Genomic DNA, 17,736 nt, shown 5'->3' with positions numbered 1-17,736 from the left:
TTAATTGAGTAAAAGAGGCTTCAAAGTCCTTTAGTTTGAGATTATGTTGGCAGCTTTTATTGTTGCAATTATGTAAAACAAATTGCTTTCCATATTAAAACAAACAAACAAACTTGTACTTTGACCGGAAAAGAAGTCCATGATGTAAAGTTGGGTCCAAAGAAAGTGTGGTTACTGAAGGGACTGGCCCTATTAAAAATAAACCAGGTGCTTTACATTATGACAATAGGAAAGATGACTTGAGGGCACCTCAGACATTGGTCAGAACTTATCCATCATTACAGGCCCGAGGGAGTAAAAGTGTACATTCACTTGAAAAACTCTGTTTTGAGAAGAGAGGACCAGGCCCTCTGCTCACATAGAGAAGCTAGGAAGCTAACACCAGAGATTTATTTTCTGTGTTCAGTCATGCAGGCACTCAGAAGTTGCTGCAGGCATGGTCCAAGGGGGCCCAGTTTCACCTTGGCTTCATCCACACAATACTGATTGTCCAGGTATGCAGAATGCAACAGTCGTAGAATCATGAAGACTTCAAAGGAAAGGCTTCCAGATTTCAAAGGAAAGCCTGGAAGGCCAGGCAAAATGTTGCAGGGCTGGAATCACTGGCTGTCTCTGAAAGTGATGCGTGAGGCTGTGTAGTGAAACTTAAGCTGCAGTGGAGACCCCAGGAAGTTACAAATGCCAGGAACATGGAATATCCACTGAGGAAAACCGTAGGCAGTGAGCAGAGCCATTTAAAGAGGGCGGCCAAATAGCTTGAACAGGCAAGGTCATAAGGACAGGGATGTTCAAGCATTTAGGTTCATTCTACCACCACATGACCTGGATGCCAGTCATGAGCTATAGTATTAATATTTGTCTTGCTGGGTTTGGTCTTACATTTCTTGGATCCTTCCCTGTTTTCTTGTATTCCTCACCTTTGCAATAGGAATGTTTACGCTATGCCTTTGTATTTTGGAAGTATGCAGCTTGATTTTTAAATTTCACAGGGATTTAAGAGTTTGCCTTCACTTAAGTATATCAAAGGAGACTTCAGGCATGGAATTCGGATCAATTCTGAAAACTGTTAAAAGTCATGGGAACTCTCAGAGATGGACTGAATGCATTTTTTTTTTTTTTTCACTGTGAGATGCACATGAGAATTTGGACCCAGGTTGGAATATTATATTTTGGATGTGGAATTTCCACCAAACGCTATATGCTAAAGGGTTGTTCTCTGGGTGGTGGTGTACTGGGAGGTGAGGAAACTTTAGAAGGTGAGGACATTAGGTCTCTGGGGATGTAGCTTTGAAAGGTTTATTTTGTCCCAGCTCTTCCTCTCTCTCTCTTTGCTTCCAGTCACCATGAAGTGAGCAGCTTTGCTCTGCCATGCACTCTCCACCATGCCCAGAAACAAGGGAGCTCAGTGACTGTGGACTAAAACCTCTAAAACCATGAGCCAAAATATATCTTCCCTCCTTTAAGATGTTTTCCTTGACTATTTTACCACAAAAACAGAAATCTGAGAAACATAATTAATTATACGCTGCCATAATACTATTGGTAAAATCAGAGCATATGTGTCATTGCAGGTTTGGATGGTAACCTGAATTACAATGTGATCCGGTCTAAAGCAGTATTGTACCCTACTGCAGAGACTCCTTAATGCAGTACATTCTATGGAGCCTGAGGCAATATCATGAATACCAGTTATAACTGAACCACAAAGAGTAGTGAACTATAGAACTTCCCCATCTTTATGTAATGCACTTCATATGGGAGAAATGGAGATTACTCAGAAAACCATAAGCCTATAAAAATATCACTTCAATGACAAAGAGGTCAAATTGCTACTGCCCTACTTTTGCTTCTACTTTTTGTTCTGTTAATGGTGAGTGTATTTGTTACTCACCATTATAAGAAAGAGCTATTAATTGGACTTATAAGTGATTTGTGCCATATCAACAGTCACATTTAGAATTTTATTTTATATAAAATAGCTTCAAAATGACTGTTTAGTTTCTGATGACTGAGGATTGATACATTTTCAAGAACAATGTCACTTCTGTGGCAATAATAAAAATACAGGTAAATGATTTCCAAACTCTTGGTGCTATATTCATCTCTATGGATACAAGAACGTATTTATATCAAACCATTTGAATATAAGTTATTTCTTTTAAACATGTTGATTAACCATTTCTACATTAAAGTCAAAAATACAAAAGAAGGGTTAATACTTCTGACTACGATAGAATGACATTCCTTCTGAAAACAATTAGAAAAGCTGGGTAAATAGAAACAAACACAAAAAGAAACACACTTCTGTCTAGAGAAGAGGTGCAGAGTTAACTTGAACTTGAGGAGTCAATATCCTATATATGAAGTAACTACAGAGATGAAATAACTTTGGAAAAGCTGTAATTTCCCTCAAGGCTTTTGCCAAGGCAAACACAAAGTTCCCATGTCAGTGTGAGGAACAAGAGAGAGGGAAGTGAGTGCAACCTGAGCAGGTCTTCACTTAGGTTTAAAATCATAAGCTTTGCAAGGAAAGAAGTAAGTCACTTATCAGAAAACTGCCAAAAATTAGATCAGAGTATTCAGCAGTCTCACAATAAAACAAAAGAGATGAAATTCATTATCCTAGAATCTTGTGATAGTTTAGATCTGAAGTCCCTTTCATTAGAGGTGTGGTCCACACAGCCTGTGGTGCTACTGGGAGGTGTTGGAACCTTAAGCAGTGGGGTCTACCAGAGGTCTTCAATTACTGGGTGTTTTGCCACTGGAGGGGATTACAGGAACTTGCTCTCTTCCTTTCTCTTCCACTTCCCAGCCATGAGGTATGCAGTTTTACTCTGCCATGTGTTCCCAGGTCATTGCTGACTTGCCCAAAGCACCAGGCCCAATTGATCATGGTTTGAAACTGTTGAAAAACATAAGCCAAAATAAAGCTTTCTCTTTATATATACTATTTGAGGTAATTGCTTTGCAAATGGCTACTAACACAAACTTGCAGGGAACAAAAGGCTTTAAGTAGAAAAAGCTTCAGACTTCTTGAGTCCTAGAATATAGAAACAGGATACAGTCAGGAGTACATAGAGCCTTGAAAAGTCTAAAACTCAGGCTCTTATCATCTCCATTTGTGACTGGATTAAGATGATTTACTATTACCCTTTCTGCCTCCCAGAGGATAAGGCATATTCTCTTTAGGGAGGATGACAAAGTTGCTATTAATTTTTATACATGTTTTTTTAAAAAAATCTTTAATTGAAAAAGGAAGAAGCAATATAAGAAAATATTTAAAGACAAACCAACACATAATCCTGTTAAACTGTCTTTAAACTAAATGTGATAATTCAAGAATATTAAAACATTAGAGGAGAAAATGGAAAAGTTTACAAAGGATATAAACTATAAGAAAAGAAACCTAGTAGAAAAACTGTAAATGAAAAATACCAAACTGAAATTAGTAACTCAAAAAATTAGTTTAACAGAAGATTGGACAGAGAAAAAAAAGAGTTCATAAATGGGAAGTTAGGGCTATAAAATATCTAGATTACAGTACAGAGAGCAATAATGGATAGAAAATACATTAAAAGAAGAATTAAAGGATACCAATAATATGACATGAGTCTAAAGATCTAAGTATGGATAATTGGAGATTTTATGGGATAAGAAAGGAATGTACAAAACTATATCTAAAGACATGATATTGCAGAATATTCTAAAACTGATGGATACTATCAAGCAATATTTTAAAATTCTCCAAATGTTAAAGAGGAAAAATATGAAGGATACAATCTAGGTACATTACTGTACAACTGCTGAATGTAAAAGACTAATAGAAAACATAAAAACTATAACTAAAGAACACATTATCTTCAAAGAGCAACAATTAGATCTCTACAGACTTCTCAACAGAAACAATGGAAGTCAAAAGTCAATTGAATGGCATACTGAAAGTATGGAAAGAAAATGAACTTCTGACCTACAATATTCTAATCAATTTATGTGATTTTGAAAGTGATTTAAAAATATGTATCAGCAAAAACTCAGAAAATTGATTACCAACATACATTGAAAGGTATGGTAAAGAGAAATTTTAACCCCTCAGAAAGGCCTAGAAAGAATAGAAAGCATCTCAAAAAAGCATATGTGGTATATATAATTATAAAAATTAAGAAAAAACTAAGGTAGAAAATAAAAAATACTAATAATTTTTTAAAATTAAGTCTATCAGGCTCCAGTTCCTCTCGCAAATATGTGTGTCATGATATAGAAATTTTATTTTTATAAAAGATAATTTATTTTAAATTTATTTTAAATTATTCTAGGATAGGAAATAAAAAGTAGCTCATTCAGAATACAGATAAATATGTATTGATAGATCTTATATTTATATTTTAAATAATTCATAAACATTCAAAATGCCAAGTTTTAGGAAAATAAACAAAGTACTGATTGTATGAATTAAAGTTAAAATCTTATGCTGTTTTTAAAACTGTTTTTACAATAGACTATTAACTATATAATATGTCATACAATTTGTTATTTTAGGCAAGATATATGAAAAATATTCATACGATGAATATGAATATTTGAATATGAATATGAATATCAATATGGTGAATATTTTTAGTATTTTTCCTTAGGATTATGGAAAACACTCATTTTAGTGTAAAACACAAAATAGCCCCCAAACCCCAGCATCAACCATGTAATGATTTTACCTTCATAATAGAGCAGGAGGAACAATGGATCATTTTTCTTAACCACAACAGATCAAGTGCCCTTCTCTATACAACCATCTGAAATTTCCTTCCTTAAAATTCTGATTAAGCTCCTCTTCAAAGGAAGTTTTCTTAAACAGATGAGGAAGAAATTTCTATGTCCAATCAAAAGGAAACAAAAGAAACTAATAAAGGAATCTCATCAGAAGTCGTGATCCAATAGAATTTGTAATTACATTTCACCATGAAAACATGATCTTACCACAATTTTATAAAGGTTCATAAAGGTGAATAGTCATCCTACCTCTCATATATGGAATTATTCTGCTATGGTTAAGGCAGAAGGGAATGTGGATTTATACAGGGCCACTCCATTGTCATAAGCCTCCAGTCAATGAGGGAGCAGCTTGGTCCCAGGACTAATTAGAGAATTGAAAACTCCCATCTGTAGGTAAAGGAGTGATGGAATGTAAGCACTGGAAATTATTGAATGCAAATGAACCAAAGAGCATATGAAACTCTGTGAGCAACCACTGTTTCTGATTTACTTAGATGTCTGTTTGATTATAATTAAAATTATCAAAATAAATTCTGTTACACCCTGGAACATTTCTAAAATAAACTGAATTCCAATGCATTTTATGAGTAGTTAGAAAATTTCATTAAACACTTCCAACATTTGACACATAATCCTTTTATATATTAAAGATGGGAAGATCTTATTTTAACTCTCAAGACTAGCAGCATTATAAGAAAGTAGCTTGTCTTTCAAAACACTTCAAATAAAATGAAATAAATCATGTGCCTGTTTCAAATACATCTAGGTTATTCACAAATGGTTCATTTCAAACACTCAGTTTGTTTACATTTTCTTCTTTGGGTTGTATATTTGTAAATATCCACATTTTTTAAAATCAGAGGCATAAGTATAAAATAGGTCTTCTGTATTTTGTGTTACCAGTAATTATTGCAATTGATTAAGCTACAAAGAGACACTTTTAAAAATGTAATTGTATACAATATTTCAGTTTCAGCAATGTGAAAACTAGTAAGAAAGTACTTAAGTATTTTATTAAGTTATGCTTTAAGTTCTGGTTTTATTACTTCATTGCAAAGTATGACAGAATGCAAAGCAATTCTTATTCTTCAAGTTGAAACTGTTGATATTTTTACATGATGGGAAAATACTTATCGTAAGTACCTTTATAATGAAATGTTTTTTCATGAAAGTTTCTTTTGTTCATGAAAGGGCAGAATCATTTGCTGATGCACTTTGTTCCAAGAACGTGCTGGAGTGCTAAATGAAAATGTGCAGTTTAGTGCTCCAAACTAGCTAGCACACTACAAATCAAAATGTTAAGCTGTGAGGTTAAAATGAACCAGATAAGCAAAAAAGTCTTTCCCCTCTGCCAACATTTTCATTTTACACAGCACAGACAGGGGGACACATCATTAAATGTTCTTTCTCCTTAATTTTAGAAGCTGTCAGAGGTTTAGAGCTTGGTACTATGGTTATTTCCCATGAGGACTCTGGGAAAGTAAAAAGTTCTTGCAAAGAGTGGGTAGTCTTAGGAGTGCAGGTCCCAAGTAACATTTAAAAACAAGATTAATGTAGCTAGGCTGGTCCCTTTCTTGTTTCCAAGATTTAAAATTATGAAAAAGATGGCATACACATAGGTTTATGGTATACTTTCAGCAGTAGACACAGTAGTCCACAGGAAAACAGTTACAGAGAACTTGAGAACTATCTGAGTCTGAAATGGATCTCAGCCTTCCAAGAATCTCTAGAGCCAGTCCTTCCTTCTCCAGCAAAGGGGCAGCATGGTGGAGAGCCAGGTTATTACATTCCTAACTCTACAAGCGGCTCCTTTCTTAGGCTTGTTTCATTGTTTCCAAAGGGTTTGCGGTAACATGAGTATAGCACTATAAATTCTTCAGGACTTTGAACGACTTACCTTCTAAAATACATAGCCACTGAATAGTAGTTTAGTAATAACGATGTATAAAGGGAAAGCATAATTTTAATAGTGTCAATAATGCTATTTAAATTTAACATGGATTTACAGTTAGAAAACTTAAGTCCTATTCTTAAAAAAAAAAAAAAAAAACAGTGATTTGTGGCAAAGAGGATGCATCTGGATTTTTTTCAACCTAATCTGTTTTTCATTTGTTGGTTGTTTTAAATCTCAGGTATAGACTACTAATTTAATATAATTGGTGTTATTTAATACATTCTTCATTTTCACAAGAAAATACAAGAAGAAAATAAAATAGTGAAATATTTGTAAGATAATATGGGATACTGAAATATGAAAAGATGGTAATAATCATCTTTTGCTTGAAATACATTAAAAAATGAAAAATCTGTTCCTCTAAAATGATCATCCTTCGCTTGAAATATTTAAAAAATGGAAAATTGATTCCTCTCTGTATCCTTAGCATCTAGCAGAGTAATTTTCATGTATTAAAGTGTGTGTGTATATGTGCACACACACATGCAATTTATCTAGAAAGTCATGTAGCAAGATATGTGAGACCTGATTAGAAATATACTTTTGAATCGATGAACTTCCAAGTCATTCGTTACACATCTAATCATTCTGTAGGAACACTGATAGACTGGCAAATATGTCTGTTGTATATCACACTCAGGAATAGCCTTTCGCTCTTTTTTTTTTTTTTTTTTACCTTCTATTTACTATTATTATAGTATACACTTGTAAACAAATACACACACATATATGTGTATATCTATTTGTATGCATATACATACATATATATTTGTGTGTGTATGTTTGTATGTGTGTTTATGGCAGTAGATAAAATTTAAAATGATACAAACATACAAACTACAGCTACTAGAAAAGAAAATTTATTTAAAGTGTGTCAAAGTTATCTTCAGGGAGTGCAGCTTCACTTTACCATAGCATGAAAGCTACCTTAACATTAAAAGCTATCTTTATATGAAATGTTGCTCATGAAGATGACTGTATGTAAAGAATGCTGTGTTCTCTGTTCTTCAGTTAATATACACTGTGCCTACCCTTTCATCCCTCTGTTTTATTTTCAGGGTTTGATATTGGTGTGTGACCAGTAACTTGAAAGACAAACATGTTTAAAAAAAAAAAAAAAGGATTCAGCACAGCAGCTGAGAACAGACCCATTCAATCATCCTTCCATTCATTTATTCTACTCATTCATTCAATGAGCATATATTGGGCGGTAGTTATTCTAATTCTGTGAAAATGAAAAGTACAATGCAATGTGCCATGAATTATCATTCTGGTAGGAACAAGACTCTAGCTCACATGTGTTATTTCCACCACCATCATAAATGCAGCAGAGCATCGGAACATATTTCATAAACCTCACACGGCATGGTATGGAATAAAAAGACAATAAATAAATAAATAAATAAATAAATAAATCCATGCCACCTACAATGGGACATCATGTTCTTTCAAGCCTGTGACATGAACTCAAAGTTAATTTGCTAAATATAATCACTCCAAAGAAGTCTATGGCTTTCTTTAGTTCAGCACACAGTCTTCCGGAATACTTGTATCTGTCCTCTTTCAATTCTAACCTCTCTTTTTACAGTATAATGCAACAGAAAGTCTCCCTTAAGAATTCTGGCATAGCACAACTTAAATGAAAGCACATTAATTACTGGTTATATAAATCCTATGGCAATGACCATTGTAGCTGACTGGACAACTAGCAAACTGGAAGTTGTGCTTCTTGAATAATTGTGGGAAAATTAGTTTATAGCATAAGAAATAATACAGTATTCACTATACCACGTAAGTGCAACATCATTATTATAACCAGCTTCATTACATAAATAAATATGCTAAAAATCAGCCAAGTGTGCTATTATGAAATTATGAAATAACTTAGTTATGCTTAATTTCAGAAGCATGATATTCATGGCAATCTAATTTGGTTACAAACTCACACATTTTTGAACATCTTCTTGGCTTCTTAAAGATGTTTACTGTCTAGCTCTGAAGACAGACCTTTACCCACCTGCAAGGCAGAATATAACAAGGGCTTTGCTTGTATTTATACTTGAGACATCTGGAGGAAACTTTCAAAGAGATGCAATATTGGCTTTCAGCTCTAACTAGGCCTTAGTACATGGAGAATTTTGTGACAGGAAGCCAAAAGGCACAAGTTATTCTGGAAAGAGGGTTTTGCCAGGAAAAGCAACAAAAATGAAGAGGTTACCCATGTGTCATTCATCTAGTCATTCAATCATTCATTCACTAATATTCAGTAATTGTCTGCTGAATGGATACCATTTTGTACCGGTATTACATACATTCAAAGACATTCACTATGCCTTCAATTCAATTCCAATTGATTTTGGACACAATCACACCAGTCTCAAATGCATGTTTAAAATATACCATAACACATTTATTAGAATTTGTCACTTTCTGATAGATATCTCCTGGGGTATATGAATAAGAACTCCTCTTATTAAATACCAAGGGACATTAAATTGATTGGACAAACTTTAAATAAAATTAAGACAAAACACATGTCTTGAAATTTTATACAACGTTAATAAGATGTGATATAAACCTGACATGTCTTAACATGACTTTTTAAATACACCATTTTATTTATAGTCTGCAGATGCTCTAAAAGTTTGAAGGGAAATTTTTATTCGGTAACTATAATCTTATGATTATTTAAAGAAAAATTTATAACCTTCAATTTTATTCATGAAAATAAATCTTTTTTGTTTCCTTTTCTTCTAGTGTTACATTTATATTCAAGAATAAGAAAGGAAAATAAGGACCTGGGGATGGAGCTCAGTAGTAATAGTAGACCATGTGCTTGCAATGCACAAAACATTGGATTTAATCCCCCGCACCAAGCAGGGGTGCTTTTTAAAAAGAAAGAAATGATTTTGAGAACAATCTGCTTGAAGTAATTAGCTTACCTTCTGCTCTACTTCAAGGTGATGAAACTTTAGTTAACAGACTCTTGTTTCATATTCTATGCCCATGAAGGGAATGGTTATGTCCCAATGTTACACAGTTTGAAAAATAAAAGCAATAAATAGTTGAAAGAATATAATTAATTTATGAATTTTGTAAGAAGATCATTAATTTCAATTTAGAAACCATAAGGATTGAGTAAAAAAAAAAGTGTTGATTTTAGAATCAAGTAGACATAGATTCGAGTCCCAGATTTATCACAAAGCAGCTTTGTGAATTTTGCAAATTTCATCTTTCTTGGGTTGTTATAATAATACTTCAGATTCAAAGTAGATGTGAGGATAACAAGTGTCTAACATAATGTCTGGCATACATTTTATACCCAAAAATATTGGCTCCCTCCCTTCTTTTCCCTTTCTTTTTTTTTACATACTTGTTCCTGTTTCCTATCTTAAGTAAATTCCAACACTTCATGTTATTGGTTTAAAGAAGTTACTTTTCAACATATTTCAAAACTGTAGCAACAAACCGCAGGTAGAATTTAATTAGCGTGTATCATTCATTTCTTTGCACTTGCCATTTCTCAAAAAAGAATGCAGCATGCTAGATAAAGCTATTCAGGGCATATTTTTAAATTAATGTTTGAATTAACATTTCTAATTTTAGTGTAAAACTGTGCCCATGCGTCATCTGTTGTTTCTCAAGAAGCCATTAGTTTGTGACATGCAGTATTTCAAAAATGGGAGACAAAACATAACTAATATTAATGGGGTGTCATTTAAAGTTTAATTATTATGGTAGATCAACTACTCCAACCATTATCTTTTTTTCTTGACCTACTTAAACTAAACTTTCACAAGCATCATTGAGATTTTTTAAAAAATTTAAATAGATTACTGTCCTTTGCTGAATAGTTCATGGAACAAGAAAGTTTAAATTAATATGTTTTCAATAAATGTGTCTCTAACTTTTAGTGTTCCAAATGAATGGCTTCTTTTCCTAAATATATTTTTATATCATGAACTTATTTTTCTGGTTGTACTAATGTTCTCAGAGATCAGGTCTATATTTGTGCTGACTGAAAAAACAGACATCACTGGTCAAAATATCCTCAAATCTCAAAATATTGAGCTTTCAGTGTGTTTGGATGGATTAGAAATAGAAAACATGCCCACACAAACCTAATTGTAAAATAATTCTTTATTATAATTAAATGGAAACAAATGCCCAGTCAAAGTTACTGAGGGGAGGGCACAAACTAGGTGAGTAGGCAAGGTTTTGCTTTTTTCATGAGTATTAAAGAAGTCAATACTACCAGGTTCAATTTAGCTCAGCCAATACAATTTAGGAAGTCAAGACATATATTAGAATTTGAGTTCATATAATATTTGGCAGTTATAATTTTGGAAAAAGGAAATGTAATAATTTATTAAGCTTTCCTTTCATCTGGCTTGTTTCAAAACTAAAATGGTCACATTTTCATAAGAAAATGTTCAGCGCATAGGTTATGGTCCTAACTACTATTTAGTATTTCTCATATATCTATCTTTATTTACAAAATTTCTTATTTCTTTGAGCACTATTATTTCTAATATTTACTATTGAACAGATGTGTATGTATCTTTATTTTTGCCCCAATGAAACATTAATTAGAAAAGTAAGATTAGTTTTGTTTTTATTTGTCAAATATACTCATTAACTAAACTGACATACATTTTTTTGGCAATTTAACATGCAGGTATAAAAATATAATAGAACACTTCCAAAACTGAGTTTTCTAAGTGTTTTTGTAATACAGTGGAGTTAAAATCAGTCTGTCTTAAAGTGAATTATTATTCTTCAGCAGACACTGAATTATGCTTTTTAATAGGGTACATTGATAGTATTTAGCTAGAAGATCAGATATTTTTATGATAAAATAAGAAGAAAAATAATGATCTTGCATTATTTCTTTCATCTGCAGTTCAGGGACAATAATTGCTTTTAAGGCTAATAATGCCAAATAGTGAAGTTTCTAATATAATCCAGTTCATGAAAATCTTGATAGACATAACCATTCAAATATTGAAAGACAGGTTACCTAATTTCCAGATTCATTTTAGGTTGAAATGATGTAATAGTTTATCAAACATAAGTTGTCATTTAAAAAATTTACTTAGCTTCAGTTTCCTGAATGAGGATATTGGACCAGGGAACTTTTTAGTCCTTTAGATGGCTGTAACTCTCCATGGGGCATGAGAATATTTGATATATACATACTAAACAAGACCTTCAATTTTCCTCTAATTCTATTATTTCCTATTTATGTGAAGTATGAATTGATTAAGGTTATCTTCTGTGGAAAGTTATTTGGTCTCTTACTATTTTAATAACTCAAATGACCATAAAATTCATATAGAACTTTAACTTTGTCTTACACAGTATTCTGTGTGTTTTGATCTTGACCTTCTGGAAACAAGTACAACAACAACAACAACAAAAAAAAAAATTAGAAAAATTAAAACCTTGTAAGTTGTAGAAATCTATTTAATCTCACATATTTGAGAATGACTATAAGCAAGGAATTTGAAAATTTTCTCATTTTTTAAGATCAGAGATTTTCAGAAACATTGTCAATGTTTGACAGATTTTACCAGAGACATTTCTTGTGTCTGTTCAGCTTAGGTGCTTTATGCTTTGGTGAATATTCAGTTTAAGTTCTTCCTGAAGAGAAAGAACTTATCTAAATTTGCAGTTGCAAATCTTTAGTAATGATTTATCCAACAATATATTTTTTCACTCTGTGAATAGTAAGCAGCTCTCAAGTATCAACCTCATCAATCTGTTAGTGTTTCTTCTTGTGCCTTTCTTGATATAAATCTGCTCTTCACTCTACAACCTCTAGCATAGCCGAGTACTTGAGCTCAGCTCAAAGCTCTATGGAAAGGCAGCTGAACTCCCGCACTTATTCATAAACAATGCAAGTGATTTCTTTCTTTTCACCGGTACTAGCCTTTATTAATCCAAGAAATTCACAAAAACACTTTAATAAAACTTGCACTGATAGACTGATCTGTATGAATGGCTGTACTATTTCATATGGTTTTTAAAATGTTTCATTAACAATGTCATACCGAATTCTGATTCTAATTCTGAATGACATAGTTATCCCTATATCTTATTACTTTTTTCTCTTATATAAGGGGGGTGATGTTTCCTGGTCTACTGTCTGGGTGAATAGAAGTAAGCATTACAAATATAACTTTAAATGGCAAACCATAACAGTAATGAAGATTTGAATGGTTTAACATATCCACCCACTCTGGCTCTCATGGTCTAACTCAGTTTTACTTTCTAAAAATCTCCCAGTAACCCTTTTTTGTTTTTTTAACTTATAGAATTTGTGAAATGCTTTGTATTGTCGTTACTGTGATAGGAAAGCTAGAAATTATATAATTATATGAGCCCTAGGAGGGTTTTCTTCTTCTTCTTCTTTCTTCTTTATTTAGTTTTACAAGCTTATTCTAAATTTCTTTTTAATAAAACAACTAAAGCTTGCTTCTATCTCCTCCCACTCCTTCGGCTTGGTGCTTACTCTTTAAGTAACTTGCTGCATTTTATAGCAGTGGAATTTAACTGGGAAGGGCCTCCCTAGGAAACCATGTGAACAGGGATACACCACAGTGGATACACCATAGTGAATAGGGCAGACGAGATCAGAGCCGCCTCTTCCTAGGTCTCCCACACCCTCCAAGCCTTTCCAGTATTCTCTTTAGTCACAAAAGGCAGCTGAGTTCACAGCTGGAACAACAAGTTGTGCCCCAATCCAAGCATCTACTCAAGAAGCAAACAGGGTCATTGGTTTAATTGGAGCCTCGGTTGCCAGGCGAACTAGGAATCACTAAGACTGGGTCCAGCAACACGGATAAAAGTGCTTCTGTTTCTTGACAGAGAATGAAAATGACGCAGAGTGTAATCGATCGACAGGAGATTGATCACTTTCCTTCCTTCCTTTCCCCAGTTTGGTGCCAGAGAGCCAAGGGCTCACTTTATATGTGCCTAGGGGCCATCACGATCTCCATTTTCCCCAAATGCATAAAAGGCTAAAAACAACCACATTCCCCAGCACCGCGGCGTGGCTGCAGCTCCTTTGTTTACCATATAAGTCACACCAGGGGTTCACTCCTTGCCCTCTCCCCTACTTTAAAGCCATTGCGGTGAGAGACCGAGAAGCACCCCCAAACTCCCACTGAGCCCGGATCAACCACAGAAAGCGTCATAAATCTTTTCCCGAGCCTTGAAAAGAAACCGAGCAGGCTGAGTCTTTTGAACTCGTAACCCCCTAGGATGTCCGCCTCCCCGGAGGGAGCCCGCTTCCCAGGCAGCTGAGAAACTTAAACGAGATCCCAAAAAGAAGGTGAGGTGCAGCTCCAGTCAAATGGAGCGCAGAGGCGACACCCTCTTTACCTGCAAAGTTGCAATCTGGGGGCCGAAGTGATCCGATCCGGTGACGGGCGGCACGGGTGCTGTGGCCGGTGAGAGCACGCCCGGTAAATTGCGACGGGATTTCCTTAGTCGCTGCCGAGTTTTGGAGCATTCCAAGGAAAACGCACGAAGCTGGAGCCCACGCAGCTGGCACCGAACTGGGCGGAGTGAGGATGCTCAGAGAGCAAAACCAGGGGAGGCGGGGGAGGGGCGGGCCAGGAGCGGGAGATGTGCGCCAAGGGAGGAGGACCTCGCTCACCCCTGCCCCACCGATTCCTCCAGATAAAGTTGGAGTTCCCACGGCTGACAGCGGGTGAGCTCACAGTCAGGACCCCGCCCTCGGCTCCCAGCGGCTGCCGGTCTCCGGGTCGGTCCGCACCGACCGTACTCGGAAGGGACAGCCCGGGAAGATGAGCGTCCCACGCACGGCTTGCGTGGAGGTGTAGGGACCAGCACGCGGACAGTGGCCGACGCTCGACCCCCGCCTCCGCTGCCCCTGAATAGCGTCCCCTTCTCTGGGCCAGCCGCTTGAGGTCAGCCAGTGGGCAGCGAAGCTCAACCCAAGCCAGGGATCTTCCTGCCAAGTCGGTGGCGATAACCTACCCCGTGGTCCGGGACGCAAGCCAGACACACCTCCAGGCTTCGGGGCGAGTTCTGCAGGGATGTTTAAGACTTTGGTTTGCGCCAGAACCTAGCCCTTGAAATCCCTTCTCCCACCCTAGTAAACAAACACCCGTGCGACCGGCTGCCCGACAAGGAAAAAGTAAGCCCCCTCAACTCTCAAAGCTTCTCCCACTCGCGCTGCTGTGGGCTCCTGGCACCCCCTCTCTCGTCCTGAAGGTGTCAGACTTCCCCTGCAAGAGCAGGGCTGCGGCTTGCCACTAGTGTCAACAATCGAGACAGTCGCAATGAATAAATGATGAGCCACAGTGTTCCACCCACCCCCGACCAGCTCGGTCTTCCTAACAGGAATAGGAAATCAGCAAGTTTCCAAATATTAAAATGCAAGACGTGGGCCAGCCTGGGAGCGCGGGGTTTGGTGTCTGCAGGTGACGGTGCGCGAGTGTGTGTGTGTGTGTGTGTGTGTGTGTGTGTGTGTGTGTGTGTGTGAGATACTCAAATCACCGTGCTGATATTGAAATAAAGGTTACCTCTTGGTCAATCTCTTTGGTGTTCACGTAGGAAAATAAGGTCAAAGTGCGGAAAGGAAAAATACATGCACTGGGAAAGTTGGGAATAACTTACTCGTAACTGCAGTGCTGTTTGTCACTCACCACAGAGGCTTCCTTGGTCACAACCCCAAGGTCCAGAAAAAGATTTAAGTCAATTCGTAAAATGGTAGCATCGACGCTGAATTTTAGGAGATAAGTTTTGCACTGCATACAGTGAGGCAAACCTGTTGTTTCTGTAATGCCTCTCCAGAAAGAATAACAAAAGGATTGTTTTCCTTCTCTGAATCTCTTTTTAATCTTTACCACAAAAAAAAAAAAAAAAAAAAAAAGAAAGAAAGAAAGAAAGAAAGAAAGACATTAACATCTTTAAACAGTCCTTGTCTTTTCTTGGCTTTAAAGGATGGTTTTATAAACTGTGCAAAACATATCTATCCATAGACATGGTAATGAACTTTATAATAAATTCAAGTCCACTTTCTAACAAGGGAAGGGAAACAATATATATGGAAATTTATTTTATGCAATGTAACTGTATTTTGTATTTCCTTGTGAGACAACCTGTTTTCTGGATGATTAGTGTCTAAAAAACAAGAAGTGAAACTATCATTGATTGATATAATGTTTCATCTGAAAACTAAATTCTACATACTGTGTTTAAGTGTGCATCATTAAAAATAATCCTCAGTAGATAGAATCCTACATACTGTGATGAGAGTAGATCTTTATAATACACTTAAAAATACATTCAAAGAAAAGTGGATCATTCACGTCACTTACACACTATTCACAGAGGTGACGAACTTGACTCTACAGCCTTAGTATCTGTACCAAACGTTTCTTCTGTCTCACTTGGGATTTGTTCTTCAGAGTAAATACCATGTCTATCAGGATGTCAGTAAGAGCTATTTTATCAATTTCCTCTAATTTGTTACTTTTCCCCATAAAAACAGTGCCTATGAGTCTACAATAAATACAAAATAGAAAAGAACATTGAGACAGCATTATACATATTAGCCACTGAGCATGCTGTATTCTCATGGGAAAAAGAATTTCAACTGACCACTGACCTCCTTTTCAACAGCTTCATGTGATTATTGATTGCCAATCTCATGTCACACACAAAACAATCAGCAATTACAAGAAAAATTATTTGAAGTCCATCAAAAACATCCAATGAACTACATCTTCTACAGTCGTTAGCAATCCAAAGTTTGTTTCGTTATAGCAATTTAAGGATAGAGTTGTTACCATTTCACAAACCTGCACACCACTTAAATTGCAATTCATTGAAATCAAAGAAATTTACTATAAAATGTAATATGTTTATCTGGAATTCAGGTTTTTTTAACCTTAATTTTAAAAAAAGTAGGATATACTCTCATTTTTGAAATTAGCAAAAAACAAATATTGTACTAAAGAATGATAGAAATAAAACAATTCTCCAGAATGCCTTTTTCATAGCTAAAATTTTGTAGGGAAATGGGATCACATTATTTTAGGAACTCAACTTTCAATTTACTTCTAAAAATTATGATTCCATTGATGAACTGATATGTAACGTGAAGTTTTTTTCTTCTAAAAAGTGGGGGAAAGAGGCAAATTCACAGAGAAATAGATTTGGGAAGTTTAAATTTGTATATGTACCAGTATCAACTTTTTATGTGGTCTTTGTCAATCTTGGGCAAAACTGAAATACATGTCAACATTTTCTCTGAAGATTGTGGACCTGTCTTCTACATCTGGATCAAGATTATTTCTCATTCTGAACAGGGTCTCACTCAAGGGCCCTCACTAAGGCACCATAATGTTGGCTTACCTTCCAGACAGTGGTTTCTCCTTCAGAGCTTGGCGTCCCTTGCTACACCATCAGTTGTAACAAGTCTTTGAACTAATCTGTCTGCTAGACTATGTTATAAACACAGCTTTCTACATACTTGTTTTCAAAAAATCTTATTTTCTGAGTCACCAATATTTTCACCAAAAATGCTACTTTTTAATTGATCACTATAAAATTTTGTGAAATATTTTGAAGTATTTCCCAAGTTTTGAAAAGGAAGACCACTTTTATACTTTGATTCCCTATTAGAAGATGTTCTCAAAAACCATTGAACACACATTTTTGTCTGTACATCCAATTATATTTTCAGAATATATCCCTACAATTAGAGCCATACATTAAGATGAGGGGATATTTTAAAGTTCAGGACATATAAAAGGGCTTGTTCTATGGAACTCTCATCAACACACGAAGCATATTTAATCTTCTTTTCCCTCTTCTCTCTTTATTTTTGTTGATTTGCTATTTGAAAAAAAAAAAAAACTTTCCATTTCAATACCATGGTTCATATTACCATAAAGGGTGACTTTTAATGCTTTTCTATATTTATGGAAGTTATTTTTCAGTTTTATAGATCATTAAATTTGGGGATGATATTACTT

At 35.3% G+C, this 17,736-nt stretch overlaps 1 protein-coding gene across 7 annotated transcripts in view; it reads right to left on the bottom strand.

The window, feature by feature from the left end:
- TRPC4 (transient receptor potential cation channel subfamily C member 4) overlaps positions 1–14,869 on the bottom strand; it is a 201,682-nt gene extending 186,813 nt beyond the window's left edge. For 3 of the 7 annotated variants that reach the window (XM_079137234.1, XM_079137237.1, XM_079137238.1), the window contains exon 1: positions 14,108–14,868. The gene's annotated coding sequence lies outside the window, so the exon portion shown is untranslated. Of the gene's footprint in view, positions 1–14,107 lie in introns of all 7 variants that reach the window. The other 4 variants (XM_079137239.1, XM_079137236.1, XM_079137241.1 and 1 more) reach the window with 3 other exon arrangements.
- Positions 14,870–17,736: the final 2,867 nt, after the last annotated feature.

This window comes from Sciurus vulgaris (genome assembly GCF_902686455.1).
Source record: "Sciurus vulgaris genome assembly, chromosome: 4".
Taxonomy (NCBI): domain Eukaryota; kingdom Metazoa; phylum Chordata; class Mammalia; order Rodentia; family Sciuridae; genus Sciurus; species Sciurus vulgaris.
The sequence above is the reverse complement of the archived record's forward strand: the minus strand, read 5'-3'. Positions and strand labels throughout refer to the sequence as shown.